This window comes from Seriola aureovittata, chromosome 24 (genome assembly GCF_021018895.1).
Source record: "Seriola aureovittata isolate HTS-2021-v1 ecotype China chromosome 24, ASM2101889v1, whole genome shotgun sequence".
Taxonomy (NCBI): domain Eukaryota; kingdom Metazoa; phylum Chordata; class Actinopteri; order Carangiformes; family Carangidae; genus Seriola; species Seriola aureovittata.
This window is the reverse complement of record NC_079387.1, coordinates 1895436-1911705: the sequence shown is the minus strand read 5'-3', so window position 1 is coordinate 1911705 and position 16270 is coordinate 1895436. Positions and strand designations below refer to the sequence as shown.

The 16270-nt window shown below is 45.5% G+C and overlaps 2 long non-coding RNA genes across 2 annotated transcripts; both read left to right on the top strand.

Moving 5' to 3' along the window:
- The first annotated feature begins 82 nt into the window (after nucleotides 1-82).
- LOC130165094 (uncharacterized) lies at nucleotides 83-2810 on the top strand. Its single transcript, XR_008826701.1, has 3 exons — nucleotides 83-218; nucleotides 863-959; nucleotides 1862-2810. It is a non-coding gene; the product is annotated as an uncharacterized LOC130165094 (long non-coding RNA).
- Nucleotides 2811-12962: 10152 nt separating this feature from the next.
- LOC130165522 (uncharacterized) lies at nucleotides 12963-15405 on the top strand. Its single transcript, XR_008826820.1, has 3 exons — nucleotides 12963-13191; nucleotides 14258-15155; nucleotides 15250-15405. It is a non-coding gene; the product is annotated as an uncharacterized LOC130165522 (long non-coding RNA).
- The last annotated feature ends 865 nt before the right edge of the window (nucleotides 15406-16270 follow it).

Below are 16270 nucleotides of genomic sequence, written 5' to 3'. Positions count from 1 at the left end.
TGTATATTGTTATCTTATCATCACCAATGACCTCAACCACTTCGATATTTAGTAATGAAACCCGATGAAAGTGTCATGTTTTACGTATATCACTGCAGCTCAAACATTTTGTACCACGTCAAAACACTTACATCTGGTTTATTTCTTCTTACAGGCGGAGACGTCTGTTTCTCAATATCACACTCAACTGCGTGAGGACCGTGACCGTCTGCAGAGCGGTGAGAGGGTTTCTTTTATCTTCACATGTTTTATTCTTACACAAAATGCTCACTTTTCAATTCTGTGGCTTTCACTCTTACAACAGAGAGATTTCATTTATCCAGAAAATTCAATCAAATACATGCATTTTCATCTCAATTTAGTCTTCCCTCAACATAGGTACAAGCCACCACCTGTAATTTCACATCATAGACATCAGTTGTTCTTGTCAATAAAACTCACACTTCCCCAAATCTAGGAGAACTGTTGTAATACAAATTTCACTTGGCTTTTCTATGATTCAATGAAAAAATGACATAAAAACATTCAAATAGTTATAGTATAGTAAGGCCTTAAAAGCGAAAAGATGACATTCTATGGTATTGCAAAAAAATGTGAAAAAACAACATAGTATAGTGAGGGATAAAAACATCCAAAAAGGTCATAGTATATTAAGGTATAAAGACGTCATAGTAAAGTAAGGCCAGAAAAGTCGTAAGGTGTGTGTGTGTGTGTGTGTGTTTCAGGGCCGTCTATCGGGACGCAGACATCTACCTCCTGGACGATCCTTTAAGCGCAGTGGACGCTGTGAGCGACCAGCTGAACTTAAAAGTTTAGTGTGTAGCAAGTGTCGGACGAAACGTGTCTGTGTGTCCACGAGCAGGTGCATCTGCGGCCTGCCGAAGAACAAGTGTCCCGTCCCGGTCGCCCAGCAGCTGCAGCACCTCAGGGCCGCCGACCAGATCCTGGTCCCGAAGGAGGTTTGTGCAACACATTCGCCGACACCTGCCGCCGCTTGTTGCGCTTCCAGCTCGCTCTTCTAAAGAGGAAATAGTTTATTCCCTCGCATCGCCGGCTCCGGTAAAACTATGTCGAAGGTACGAGCTATGCGCGCTAGTAGCTCGGTAGTTGACCGTACAAACCGACACGGAAGTCTTTTTACCCCCCCAACGTCCGAAGATCCGAAGACCCAATGGATTTGTTTTATTTTTGATGGAGATGTACCATTTCTAACCATTTCACGTAGGACCGCTTTCTCAACGAGGGCCAGTACAATGCGGGATTATAAAGCACGGATCAGCACCGACTGTCCGAAACCCAACTTCAAATTTGGGAACTGTAAGTTTCACCATTTTATGTCGCTTTACCGTGTGTGCACGAGAGCCTGTTGCACGTGTTGTTAGCACGGCAGCTAACGCGGCTAAGGTTCTGCCTCGTGCCCACAGACGGGTGCAGATTGTATGCAATTCCTCTGCTTGGTGTCGCCGCGTGACGTCGATTAGAGCCGCCCTGCCGACTTTATCACACTTGAAAGGCGTTTTAACTGTCCGTAAAGTCGAGCCGGTAAAATTCCGGGCTTGTTTATCGGTGCTGTGAAAGTTAGTATTGAGAGTCACGCCTTATGATGTCCGTTTTAACGTTTGTATCATGTTTCCAGATTCGGTGCCTGGAGGGAATATCTAGATGAGCGCAGAGTTACAGGGGATATGTGAAAGAGGATAGTAATACACATTTTTTGTATTTTGCAGGGATAGTGAGCTATTTGCGGCATTTACAATCTATTGACGACCCAGTTTACACATAATTGAGTGCATTTGTTGTTATCAATTTTGCACTGCTTGCAGCTGTTGCCATAACTACTGCCTCTGTTTCCTCTGTTCAGGCCAGCACATCAGCTTCCCGCAACAATACCTGGCTGCCATGTCTTACGATGAAAATGCTGAGCGACCGAAAGCCCAAACAAAAGAAGGTGAACCACTGTTCAAGGTCCATTTTCCAAAGGCCGTGAAGGGGGAATGCAGAGCTACACCAGTTAAGACTATAAGTGTTATATTATTTTATTTTTCAACCAAAAAATGTTTTGTACACATTGTAAGTATTAAGTATGTAAGCATAATGTTATGACAGTTCCACCGACAACAAAATACAGTAAAGAAAATGTCAGGAGATAGTTAGAAATAGACTTTCAATCAATCAAGTTTTGGCGCAAAAACAACACCATACCTACAGTGAAGGGTGGTGGTGGTGGTGGTGGCGGCGGCGGCGGCGGCGGCAGCGTCGCGCTTTGGGGCTGTTTTTCTTCAGCTGGAACTGGGGCCTTAGTCAGGGTGGAGGGAATTATGAACAGTTCCAAATACCAGTCGGCCTTCTGTTAGAAAGCTGAAGATGAAGAGGAACTTCATCTTTGGGCACGATCTAAATCAACCAAAGAATGGCTTCACCGGAATAAGATCGAGGCTTTGGAACGGCCCGGCCGGAGTCCAGACCCGGATCCCATCGAACATCTGTGGGGTGATCTGAAGAGGGCCGTGCACAGGAGATGCCCTTGCGATCTGTCAGATTTGGAGCGGTTTTGCAAAGAAGAGTGGGCAAATATTGCCACATTAAGATGTGCCACGCTGATAGGTTCCTACCCAAAAAGAGTGAGTGCTGTAATAAAAGCCAAAGGTGCTGCAACAAAGTATTAGTTTAAGGGCGTGCATATTTATGCAACCACGTTCTTTTAAGTTTTTTATTTTATATTTTTCCCCTTTAAAGGTTTCAGTTTGTTTTTCAATTGCATTGTACAGGTTATAGGTCACATTAAAGGTGGGAAAAGTTGTGAAATTATTTGTCTTGCTGTCATTTTTTTACATCACGAAAACCTGGCATTTGAACAGGGGTGTGTAGAATTTTTATATCCACTATATGTTGCGTTTCGCAATTGTTTATACGGATCCAGTGAATCCTACAGTTTTTTATTATCACTGATTATGAGTGCCTCATTTGATGTAAATAAATGCTTGATTGTTACTAAAGAAAAGACTCCTGAATTCATATATTATATGCACACTATCTGCTGCTGATATGCCTTGGTATACTATGACGTTTTTTGAAATTTTATGCCATACTATACTATGACGTTGTTCCCATCCATACCTTCAGCTGATCCAGTGTAAAGGTCTGTGTCCATGTGTAGTGTGATTATAGATCAGCTCTAGCTTCTATATTGATACTGTGAAAGTATCAAAGCCTCAGTCCACAGAGAAATGCACACATTTAAGATAAACACAAAGCTTGTGCTACAGAAAATGGACCAGACTCAGTGAACAGCTCCCTAAGCTTAACATGTCCCGTGATAACTATTAATTTAGCCGTACAGACTAATGAGCAGTGATAACCGACATGTCTTTGGGGTCATCGGGTGGGAACCTCCTTTCGCCAGTGTTTCGTCTAGTTGGTCCCGCGACACCTCCAGGAGGCTAGACGGTGATCACTGGCGTCCCAGAGTCACTCCCCTAATGCCAGCCGTCACTGCTCCTCACGCCGCCGCTATTTTCTTTATCTTGCCTACGCTACCACAAACGACACCATCATCAACTCTGACAAAACGCACTAGCAGATTCAGCAAACAAACTCCCCTGAACAGTTGGAGAAAGTGGCGGCCATTTTGAAGGAGGCAGAGTCAAGGAGAGAAGCCTTTTTGAGCTAAAGTCTCCCCCGCCGGATTAGGCTGTGCTCTTGCCCCCCCCCCCCCCCCCCCACTCTCCAAGACAATGAGGGATGTAGAGTCAGGGAGAGGGGTCTTTTTAGGCTGGCTCTCCCCCGCCGGATTAGGCTGTGCTCTACACCCCCCCATACTCTAACACCGCACCATTCAACTCACCTAAAACAAACAAACAAACTCACCTAAACGGCCACAGACACACTACAAACCAATTCGATACAAGCAAACAATACAGGCCACCTCACCCGGACTAACCGCATGGTCTCAAAGAGGCTCACACAGGCCACACCCCCACTTAAAAACACTTCCTCTTCCTGGATTTCTTCCTTGCTTCTCCTAAGAGTCTGTCTATCCTAAGCGCTCCCCCTGCTGGGCCCCCAGCTACCATTACTCCTTCTCATCCAAATCCACTGACTGGATCTTGCTGCCTCATCTGACATGTCCTTTACAATTTTCCTCACACTCTGTCCACTTGCTCCCAACTCCCTCACCAAAGAGACAACAGACCTTGCTACAAATCCTCTACATCCTACTTCCACTGGACAAATCCTAACTTTCCATCCCCGCTGCTCTGCTTCTGCCCCTAACTCTGCGTACCTGAGCTTTTTCCTTTCATATGCTACCTCAACTAAGGCCTCCCACGGAACAGTCAGCTCTACGAAATATACTTTCATTCTACTCCTAGACCACAAGACTATGTCGGGCCTTAGCTTTGTAACGGCTATTTCCTGGGGAACAAGAAGCTTTCCTCCTAAATCTACCTGCATTTCCCAATCACAAGCACCTTCTAAGCTGCCTTGCCTTCTTGTTGTCTTACCGACTTTCTCCCCCTCTTGAACGAACTCGATTGCACCTTTCTTCGTTTTAGGTCCTCCTACATTTGCCTGCCTCCGTAACTCTTCAATTCCTGCGGCTAAGCTTTTTAGAACCTGGTTATGTCGCCGCGTATGCCTGCCCTGCGACAGACTAACCTTACACCCTGACAGAATGTGCTTTAAAGTTGCCGTACCTGAACACAACGAACATAGTGGGTCTCCATTTACCCAGAGTTTTAGGTTCTGGGGAGTTGGCAGCACATCATAAGTCGCCCCTATCAAGAATCTAATACTACTTTCCTCCGTGCTCCAGAGTTCTTTCCAGCTAAGCTTTTTCTCGTCTACACCTTCCCAATTCACCCACTGTCCCTGCTTAGCCTGGGCCACTGCCTTAGCACCCCTTCATAATTCCTCCCGTCTACGAACCTGCTCCACGACTGGCTTTCTCTTCTCCTTGGGACCTGCTCTACTCCACACCGGTTTGCCTGGGCCAAGCCTCCCCGGCCTATTTGGACATTACCCACAACCTCTGTGTGCCTAAGCGTTGCTTCTGCCTCCTGCGCTGCGATTCTTGGATTCCACTTTCTCCCCTTGATTGGGTTTGGAACCACCTTACTAACTACCGCATCTTTGCTCCCAGATAACAGGAGCTCTGTCCTAACCTTGGTACATTTAAACTCCTCCACTAGACTGGTCACTGGGAGCTGAAGTATGCCTTTCCCATACAGTGCCGCCGTGCTTAAACATCTAGGAACACCTAGCCACTTCCTAATGTAAAAGCTAACTAATTTTTCCATTTTTTCTGCAGTGGATATTGGAATCTCATATACAGACGGTGGCCACGTCGGCCTGGGAAATAACCCAAACTGCAGACACCACAGTTTCAACTTTCCTGGCAGCCCTGATTTATCTATTCTATCCAGTCCCCCAGCAACATCCTTCCGAAACTGCGCTGCCTGTTCTCCGTCATTCAAGTCTGCGTCGTACCACCTACCTAGACTCTTTACTGATTTTTCCCTAATTATTGGAATCTCCTCTTCATCTATTACGAACTTCCTATCACTTAACTGCCCTCTGCTTAATGAGATACTTCTAGACTTACTAGGCTTGATTTTCATACTAGCCCACTTTAAGTTTTTATTAAGTCTCTCAAGTATTCTTTTCATACATGGCACCGTTGTAGTTATCAACGTCATGTCATCCATGTAGGCCCTAATTGGTGTAAGGCGCACCCCATCCTGCCGCCTCTCTCCACCTACAACCCACTTAGAAGCTCTAATGATTACCTCCATCGCCATTGTGAATGCCGATGGAGAAATCGTGCACCCTGCCGTGACGCCTATCTCTAGCCTCTGCCATCCTGTTGTGAAGCCTGCTGTGCTTAAGCACAGCCTAATATCTTGGAAGCCTTAAAACCAGCCGTCGGGACTTCCTGTAACTTTGTGATGTCACAACAAAGCAGTCACTGCTCTGCATTTCCCTTCGCTGATCATCCACTACAGATAATGAGTATCTCCGTAAGTCCGAAGGCTCCGTCTACCTCCACGACGTGCTCACAGGAAAGTCCGAGGAGTTCTTGAGCAAAGACAAGTTTGTAAGTCCCCCCCCCCCACCCCCCCCCATCCACATCTGTGTTTGTTCTGTGTAAACGTTATAAACCACATGACGACAGCATGAAAACTCCATGTGAAATGTGAAAAGTTTGTGCTTCTCCTCCGACACAGAAGGAGAAGAACGCGTACGACTACCGGCTGTCTGCAGACCACAAATATGTTGCGTTCATGAGCAACCGCTCCGAGGTACGTCGGCCTTTTATTCACGTTGATCCGACGAAAGTTTTAAAGCTGCCGAGTGACGGCTCGTTTTGTTTTTGCCCCGTTAGCTTCACTGTATGACCGGTCGTTAGAGTAAGTTCCCAACTATGAATCTTAATGTCTTTATTTTACTCTCATAAAAAGTTGGTGCACAGTTAAACATTATCTGCCTATTTCATTATATCCCTTTCAAAATAAGATGTTTTGGAGCTGGCCGCAGCTGAAGAAGTGAAAAGTCTTTCTGAACTTGTGTGTGTGTGTGTGTGTTTGCATTTCCAGGCCCTTGTTTGGGGGAATAATGCGTACATAAAGACGAGCCCCGGGTCCGCAGGACAGCGGGTCACGTTCAACGGAGAGGACAACTGGCTTTTAAATGGGATCCCAGACTGGGTCTATGAGGGTGAGATTCATATTTTAGGGTTAGGGTTTAGGGTCGGTTCTGGAGGCCGACGGCGAAGACCGGGTCTCTCCGGAGGGTGACCAGGAGTTGACTGCAGCAACAGACAGACAGACAGACAGACAGACAGACAGACAAAGGGGAGTGCGCGCGCGCGCGCGCGCACGCACCTGGGAGGAGAGGGTGATTGAACACAGGTGGGGCGGACGATCAACAAGGAGGCAAACGGGACAGAGACAGAAAGTACAAACATTCAAGGGAAACAACTCCAAAATTGTGACATTTGCGTCGGTGTTGTTGGAGCAAACAAAGTGTGAGCCAGGTCAGAAATCTTAGCAATGCTTTTTTGATGTCATCGTTTCTCCAGCATTTCACTGTGAAAAAGCTTTTGACCACAATCGTGAGCACATGCTTGTTTTATTTATTTATTTATTTATTTATTTATTGGGGCACGGACCTATTCTCTAGGACTAGAACTGGGCAGAATAGTTTTCAGGGTGACGTGAGGGTAGATGGAGAGAATAAAAATGATAGGCCAGAGGGAAATAAGCTCCAGATTTGTCCTTGTGGCTGGCAGAAAGTAACGTCAGTTAGGGGCCTTAGAATGCATCAGGGAAGAAAGAGATGTGTTGCTAAGGAAAGGCAGCGTGGCCGCATCGATCGATACTTTTTAAGAAGTCGATCGAATAAGTCGGATGAAGTCCGGCGACAGGTAGAAAACCACAGTTCGAAGGATACCAATAACGCAGCTACAGAGGAGGAAGAGGAGAGTACAAGAGGGGATGCAGCTGAGACTGAGGTGAATAGGCCAGTCAAGGAGAGAAATATGGAGCAGAAAACTAGAGTAAAATGGCCGAGGGCAAATGGCAAGAAAGAATGGGAGTCAGTCAATAGAGATTTGTCAGCAATTCTAGGTAGACTAAGAGGAAATGCAAGCGATAGACTAGAGAAGATGGGGGATATAATTTACTCCTATGGCGCAGAAAGATTCGGGGTGCAAGACAGAAAGAGGGTTGAAAGAGCACAGTTAGTTAAGTCTAGACGGCAAAGGGAAATGGAGAAATGAGTTAAGGAAAGAAGACAATTAAGAAAGCAGTGGAAAAGGGCAACAGAGGAAGAGGGGGGGGGGGGATTAATGTGTTGCAAGAAGATTTGAGAGGCAGACTAGCAGTACTTAGAAGGGCTGAATATCTTAGGAAAAAGGGAAAGAATAAAGAGTATGTAAGGACAGCGTTTTACAGGGACCCTTTCGAGTTTGCCAAAGGATTGTTTAACCAGGAAAAGGGAGGGCAGCTTAAGGCAACAAAGTTAGAAGTAGAAAAATATCTAAGAAACGCATATTCAGATTTTGAGCAGAATAGAGTAATAGGCCTTCCACCTGACATGCCGCCAGTAGGAAAGATAGATCATGAGGTGGAAGGAGGTTGAGGAGGTAGTCAGGCGTGCAAAGGCTTCTTCGGCCCCAGGGCCAAATGGAGTCCCCTACCGGGTTTATAAAAGCGCACCTGATATCCTAAAGTTTTTGTGGAGGCAATTAAGAACAGTTTGGGAGAAACAGGTTATTCCCAGAGCACGGCGTAGGGCAGGAGGTGTTTTTATCCCAAAGGAGAAGGAATCCTCAGACCTGAGTCAGTTTCGAATGATCTCTCTCCTAAATGTAGAGGGGAAGATCTTCTTTAGCGTAGTCGCACGGAGATTAACTAGCTATTTAGAAAGGAATAGCTTAATTGACACCGCGGTACAGAAGGCGGGAATACCAGGGTTCGCAGGATGTTTAGAGCACACTAGCATGATTTGGCATCAGATTCAGGCAGCCAAGACAGAGAAAAGAGACTTGAATGTCATATTTTTGGATTTAGCAAACGCGTTTGGTTCAGTGCCACATAGCCTTATTTGGGAGGCATTTGATTATTTTAAAGTACCTGGAGTAGTGGTTAATTTAGTAAAATTGTATTTCCAAGATATTAGGCTGTGCTTAAGCACAGCAGGCTTCACAACAGGATGGCAGAGGCTAGAGATAGGCGTCACGGCAGGGTGCACGATTTCTCCATCGGCATTCACAATGGCGATGGAGGTAATCATCAGAGCTTCTAAGTGGGTTGTAGGTGGAGAGAGGCGGCAGGATGGGGTGCGCCTTACACCAATTAGGGCCTACATGGATGAAAAGAATACTTGAGAGACTTAATAAAAACTTAAAGTGGGCTAGTATGAAAATCAAGCCTAGTAAGTCTAGAAGTATCTCAATAAGCAGAGGGAAGTTAAGTGATAGGAAGTTCGTAATAGATGAAGAGGAGATTCCAATAATTAGGGAAAAATCTGTAAAGAGTCTAGGTAGGTGGTACGAGGCAGACTTGAATGACGGAGAACAGGCAGCGCAGTTTCGGAAGGCTGTTGCCGGGGGACTGGATAGAATAGATAAATCAGGGCTGCCAGGAAAGTTGAAACTGTGGTGTCTGCAGTTTGGGTTATTTCCCAGGCCGACGTGGCCACCGTCTGTATATGAGATTTCAACATCCACTGCAGAAAAAATGGAAAAATTAGTTAGCTTTTACATTAGGAAGTGGCTAGGTGTTCCTAGATGTTTAAGCACGGCGGCACTGTATGGGAAAGGCATACTTCAGCTCCCAGTGACCAGTCTAGTGGAGGAGTTTAAATGTACCAAGGTTAGGACAGAGCTCCTGTTATCTGGGAGCAAAGATGCGGTAGTTAGTAAGGTGGTTCCAAACCCAATCAAGGGGAGAAAGTGGAATCCAAGAATCGCAGCGCAGGAGGCAGAAGCAACGCTTAGGCACACAGAGGTTGTGGGTAATGTCCAAATAGGCCGGGGAGGCTTGGGGCTTGGCCCAGGCAAACCGGTGTGGAGTAGAGCAGGTCCCAAGGAGAAGAGAAAGCCAGTCGTGGAGCAGGTTCGTAGACGGGAGGAATTATTAAGGGGTGCTAAGGCAGTGGCCCAGGCTAAGCAGGGACAGTGGGTGAATTGGGAAGGTGTAGACGAGAAAAAGCTTAGCTGGAAAGAACTCTGGAGCACGGAGGAAAGTAGTACTAGATTCTTGATAGGGGCGACTTATGATGTGCTGCCAACTCCCCAGAACCTAAAACTCTGGGTACATGGAGACCCACTATGTTCGTTGTGTTCAGGTACGGCAACTTTAAAGCACATTCTGTCAGGGTGTAAGGTTAGTCTGTCGCAGGGCAGGCATACGCGGCGACATAACCAGGTTCTAAAAAGCTTAGCCGCAGGAATTGAAGAGTTACGGAGGCAGGCAAATGTAGGAGGACCTAAAACGAAGAAAGGTGCAATCGAGTTCGTTCAAGAGGGGGAGAAAGTCGTTAAGACAACAAGAAGAAGGCAAGGCAGCTTAGAAGGTGCTTGTGATTGGGAAATGCAGGTAGATTTAGGAGGAAAGCTTGTTGTTCCCCAGGAAATAGCCGTTACAAAGCTAAGGCCCGACATAGTCTTGTGGTCTAGGAGTAGAATGAAAGTATATTTCGTAGAGCTGACTGTTCCGTGGGAGGCCTTAGTTGAGGAAGCATATGAAAGGAAAAAGCTCAGGTACGCAGAGTTAGGGGCAGAAGCAGAGCAGCGGGGATGGAAAGTTAGGATTTGTCCAGTGGAAGTAGGATGTAGAGGATTTGTAGCAAGGTCTGTTGTCTCTTTGGTGAGGGAGTTGGGAGCAAGTGGACAGAGTGTGAGGAAAATTGTAAAGGACATGTCAGATGAGGGAGCAAGATCCAGTCAGTGGATTTGGATGAGAAGGAGTAACGGTAGCTGGGGGCCCAGCAGGGGGAGCGCTTAGGATAGACAGACTCTTAGGAGAAGCAAGGAAGAAATCCAGGAAGAGGAAGTGTTTTTAAGTGGGGGTGTGGCCTGTGTGAGCCTCTTTGAGACCATGCGGTTAGTCCGGGTGAGGTGGCCTGTACCGTTTGCTTGTATCGAATTGGTTTGTTGTGTGTCTGTGGCCGCTTAGGTGAGTTTGTTTGTTTTAGGTGAGTTGCATGGTGCGGTGTTAGAGCGTGAGGGGTGTAGAGCACAGCCTAATCCGGCGGGGGAGAGCCAGCCTAAAAAGGCCCCTCTCCCTGACTCTACATCCCTCATTGTCTTGGAGAGTGGGGGGGTGGGGGGGGGCAAGAGCACAGCCTAATCCGGCGGGGGAGAGTTTAGCTCAAAAAGGCTTCTCTCCTTGACTCTGCCTCCTTCAAAATGGCCGCCACTTTCTCCAACTGTTCAGGGGAGTTTGTTTGCTGAATCTGCTAGTGCGTTTTGTCAGAGTTGATGATGGTGTCGTTTGTGGTAGCGTAGGCAAGATGAAGAAAATGGTCGCGGCGTGAGGAGCAGTGACGGCTGGCATTAGGGGAGTGACTCTGGGACGCCAGTGATCACCGTCTAGCCTCCTGGAGGTGTCGCGGGACCAACTAGACGAAACACTGGCGAAAGGAGGTTCCCACCCGATGACCCCAAAGACATGTTAGTTATCACTGCTCATTAGTCTGTACGGCTAAATTAATAGTTATCACGGGACATGTTAAGCTTAGGGAGCTATTCACTGAGTCTGGTCCATTTTCTGTAGCACAAGCTTTGTGTTTATCTAAAATTTATGTATTTATGTATTTATGTATTTATTTATTTATTTATTTATTTATTTATTTATTTATTTATTTATTTAATTTTACGTTCTCGTCCGGTGCAGCCAGGTACTCCCAACCCGGTTGTGAAACACTGACAACGTGACAGAAATCACCGAGGTCCTTGTTCCGGCCTCATTCAGCGCAAGGTAACGTAACAGTTTTTATTATGTGGATCTATTAAAGGAGAAAGTGAGAGATAAACAGTGTCATGTGGTGGAAATTACTGTGATGAAGTTGCATAAACAAGGGAGTTTTATTCCGCTGAATGTAACTCAGCAGTTGTGGCGGGACAGTCTGCAGCTGCGTTCTCATACATTGTCCTTGCTGATATGTTCCCAGACGGCTTAATGAATACACTGCGGTCATGTGATGTGTGAGAACAGCAGCTAAAGGATAAGGGGACAGATCTGTCTTTTCTTTCCTGCCCTCAGTGAGCACTACTCGGCCACCGTCGCTTGGGTGACGGACACCCGTATTGCGGTCCGGTGGCTGAAGAGGGTTCAAAACCACCTCATCCTTCAGATCTACAGCTCGAGGTAAAAACATGTCATCGACCAACAAACAAACAAACAAACAAACAAACAAACAAACAAACAAACAAACAAACAAACAATATATCGCAGGAGACATTAGGGGCTGTAACACAGGGTCTCAGTCACATGGTGCATGTTCATTTAGAGTGTATGTGTGCCTGCCTGCCTGCTTGCTTGCCTGCCTGCCTGCCTGCCTGCCTGCCTGCCTGCCTGCCTGCCTGCCTGCCTGCCTGCCTGCCTGCCTGCCTGCCTGCCTGCCTGCCTATGTAGACATGTTACCATCCTGTCAACACCTCCTTAAAATAAAAGTCAAATACTGCACCGGTAACTTACTTACTATACTATGTCGTTTTCTTACATTCATACCTTACTAAATGAGGGCTTTTTTGATGTTTAATACACTGAAGAGCGTCTGTGTGTTGGTCCTGGAAACTAGTAAGATGAGATAAGATTTGAACTGGCAACCTGTGAGTCTGTAAAGTATCCCTCTAACTCTTTAAGCCACCGGGTCAAAGAAGCATCTTTGTCAAGACTTGTAAGTCCTATTAAAAAAAAAAAAGAGATTTCAACATACAACCTGTACAACCGGTGTTTTGGGCAGATTGAAATTCTGACCTTCTTGATCTTCTGACTGGAAGAGGACGATCCATGGACCTGTCACTCTTTATGGACAAACCGGGTTCTTCCCGTTTCCTCCTGAAAGACACAGGATTTAATCTGAAGTGCTTCCAGAACACTTCAGTTAAGAAAGCAGGATAAGTGTGTTTTTTCACCACTGAACAGACAAGCTGTCGAACATGCAGTTCAGTGGCTCAATGTGAAAACAACATGAAAACAGAGTCATGAGAAATGGTTCATGCGTCTCATTTCTCTAAAGCCACGTCTCCTTGTCTCCTCACATCTTTTCCTTCATCATCTCTCACGTCTTCAGTAGGAGGGACGAAGACGCAGGGAAGAGATGTGAGAGGGAAAGGAGGATTTAAGGGAATTGAAACGAAGCACATTAATAAACCTCTGGATACACAGCTATTTAAACTACAGCAATATTATCATGTGAGTTACAGCCTGCCTCTTTGCAACAGGTCCCGGTCCAGCAGAGTGTGGTGTGTCTCTAACACACACAGAGCTTTGAGTCAGAGAACGGACACTGATCCGTGCTGCCGAGTTCACGTCCACATCAGCTCACACACATCATTCATCTGAACGTCGACTCAAATGTACATCATTGATTGGCTCTTCTTCTCTGTTTCTAGATGGCGTCGTGAGGCTGCAGCGACGTGATTCACGACTACAGAAATCAGCAGAAAGAGGCCGATGTGAGGTGGGTCTGTCAACAAAACACACATATCCCACACAGAAATATTATGATGTAATTAAGATTCAGAGAAATCCCTCAGACAGAAATATTAAAAGACACTATAGTTGATACATTTGAATGAATCTGGAATAATCTAACACAAGTAACGCTTTGGATGCAGGATTATACCTTGTAAAGGAGAATTTCTAAATTGCCTTATTTCTCCATTAAGCGTCTGAACCCTTTATCCTCCCCCAGAGAATCTGCAGCTGTCTCGGGGCCCCTGACCTATTAAACAAGTTGTTGAATAGTTGTAGATGTATTATCAAATGGATTATGTAGAGTTTTTCCTAATAGTTGCCATTTTGCAATAAAATCCTTATTGAGAGAAAATAATCATGAATAATCTATGATTTTGGTTTCCGGTGTTCATGTTTTATATGTTGCTGTGTAATGTGCTCATTGATATTTGTGCTAACTGTTTTTAGCACTTACTGTGATTTGTTAAGCCATACATACCTTTTGGAGACTCGTAATGATGCTAAACTTTGTCCTCCTGATGTGAGTCTCTGTCACTTCACACGACTCTGACGGTGATGAAAAGAGAAAGTGCACGTGTCAGATTGACGAACAGAGACGGCATCAAGAGTTTACACAATGATGCTTTAATGTTGTTATTAGAACTGTACTAATGACTGATGTTAATCACAGTCAAACATTTGCCGATTGGACGCAGAACGCACCTGCGGCGCAAAGGTAAGGCTAACTGATTAGCTGCGCGCTTTAGCATTAGCACTGTCTTTATGCGAAACCTTTTGACTTACTTCAGTTTTCATGCGTAAGTGTGTGTTTTGTGATGAATGAGCTTGTTTTATGTCTAACTCTATACTTTAGGCTTCCTTATGTTGCAGCGTAGCTCCACGTGGGTGAATTATTTCCCTCGCAAATAAATGTATGTGGTGGTATAGCAGTTTGTGGTTCCGGTTTATTCAAGTCACATTAATACTGCAAATAATAAGTTGGTACGTCTTAATGTTTTAAAGCACGACTCTAGTGCTGAGTTTTGTGTCTTTGTTGTTGTGTTTTCCAGGTGTCGTCGGTCAGCTGCTGTCGCCCGGATGGAGGTATATGTAGTAAAGTGGCTTTACACCAGATTTGAAACTTAACGCAGCAGCAGCAAACAGCTATTTTCTATGTAAAGCACTTGTATTTATTTTTGGATATGTTCCCGTCTCTGTAAAAAGACAAACACTGATCCAAATGTTACATCATGACCTCCTAGGTTGCAATCATTGAGTTATGATTTAGATATATTGTTGTGTAAAGTGCTGCTATAATAGTAATGTTAGGACTGATATTTCAAACCGTTTTTGTGGGTTTTCCATTCAGTTTGTTTGACATTTTAGAGCTCACCGTAGTAGCGTTAAGGTTACAAATGACTTATTGTCGGCCGCTGACTTGGATGCAGAGTACCCTTCTACATGGTGTAGGAACATGGGTAGGCATTAAAATGAGATCGTTTTCATCAATCACTGAGCTACAAAAGGTTAGATGTGTTTATTTATTGTGGGTCGGTTCGGGTATCAGACAGGCCTCCCTCTGCTGTCTTTTTAGCGTGTATGAAATGTTGCTGCGGTGGAGTCGTACGATGGTATTGCTCCACTGCTCGCCTACTGTCATTGGTTCCCTGTTTGGTTTATTAGTCCCTCGTAATTGTGACAAACTTGTCAGGGTTTGGACGGTGTAGAAGAGATTTATGTGTTGGACTTTCACACTTAAAGATAAATTTGTCTGGTTTTGCTGTTCCCAGTTATTAGTGAAATAAATAAATTCATGTGGCAGATGATTTAATTAATATCTGTCAAAAAGGGTGTTTTATTTCATGTCATATTCTTTTTCCTTGCTGTGGATTGAATCCGGACCGACGAGAGCCGTGTGATCTGCATGCATGCATGTATGTATATATATATATGATGGTTGAGCCTGTGGTGAGTAAACTTTACATATATATATACTAGTGTTAATAAAATATTTAATGTATGTTGTGTTTTATTTACATGACCTCTTACTTTGTGTTTTCAGTGAGTGGCGGTGAAAGAACTAGTCTGTCTCTGTCTCTGTCTCTGTCTCTGTCTCTGTCTCTGTCTCTGTCTCTGTCTCTGTCTCTGTCTCTGTCTCTGTCTCTGTCTCTGTCTCTGTCTCTGTCTCTGTCTCTGTCTCTGTCTCTGTCTCTGTCTCTGTCTCTGTCTCTGTCTCTGTCTCTGTCTCTGTCTCTGTCTCTGTCTCTGTCTCTGTCTCTGTCTCTGTCTCTGTCTCTGTCTCTGTCTCTGTCTCTGTCTCTGTCTCTGTCTCTGTCTCTGTCTCTGTCTCTGTCTCTGTCTCTGTCTCTGTCTCTGTCTCTGTCTCTGTCTCTGTCTCTGTCTCTGTCTCTGTCTCTGTCTCTGTCTCTGTCTCTGTCTCTGTCTCTGTCTCTGTCTCTGTCTCTGTCTCTGTCTCTGTCTCTGTCTGTCTCTGTCTGTCTCTGTCTCAGTCTCTGTCTCTGTCTCTGTCTCTGTCTCTGTCTCTGTCTCTGTCTCTGTCTCTGTCTCTGTCTCTGTCTCTGTCTCTGTCTCTGTCTCTGTCTCTGTCTCTGTCTCTGTCTCTGTCTCTGTCTCTGTCTCTGTCTCTGTCTCTGTCTCTGTCTCTGTCTCTGTCTCTGTCTCTGTCTCTGTCTCTGTCTCTGTCTCTGTCTCTGTCTCTGTCTCTGTCTCTGTCTCTGTCTCTGTCTCTGTCTCTGTCTCTGTCTCTGTCTCTGTCTCTGTCTCTGTCTCTGTCTCTGTCTCTGTCTCTGTCTCTGTCTCTGTCTCTGTCTCTGTCTCTGTCTCTGTCTCTGTCTCTGTCTCTGTCTCTGTCTCTGTCTCTGTCTCTGTCTCTGTCTCTGTCTCTGTCTCTGTCTCTGTCTCTGTCTCTGTCTCTGTCTCTGTCTCTGTCTCTGTCTCTGTCTCTGTCTCTGTCTCTGTCTTGTCTCTGTCTCTGTCTCTGTCTCTGTCTCTGTCTCTGTCTCTGTCTCTGTCTCTGTCTCTGTCTCTGTCTCTGTCTCTGTCTCTGTCTCTGTCTCTGTCTC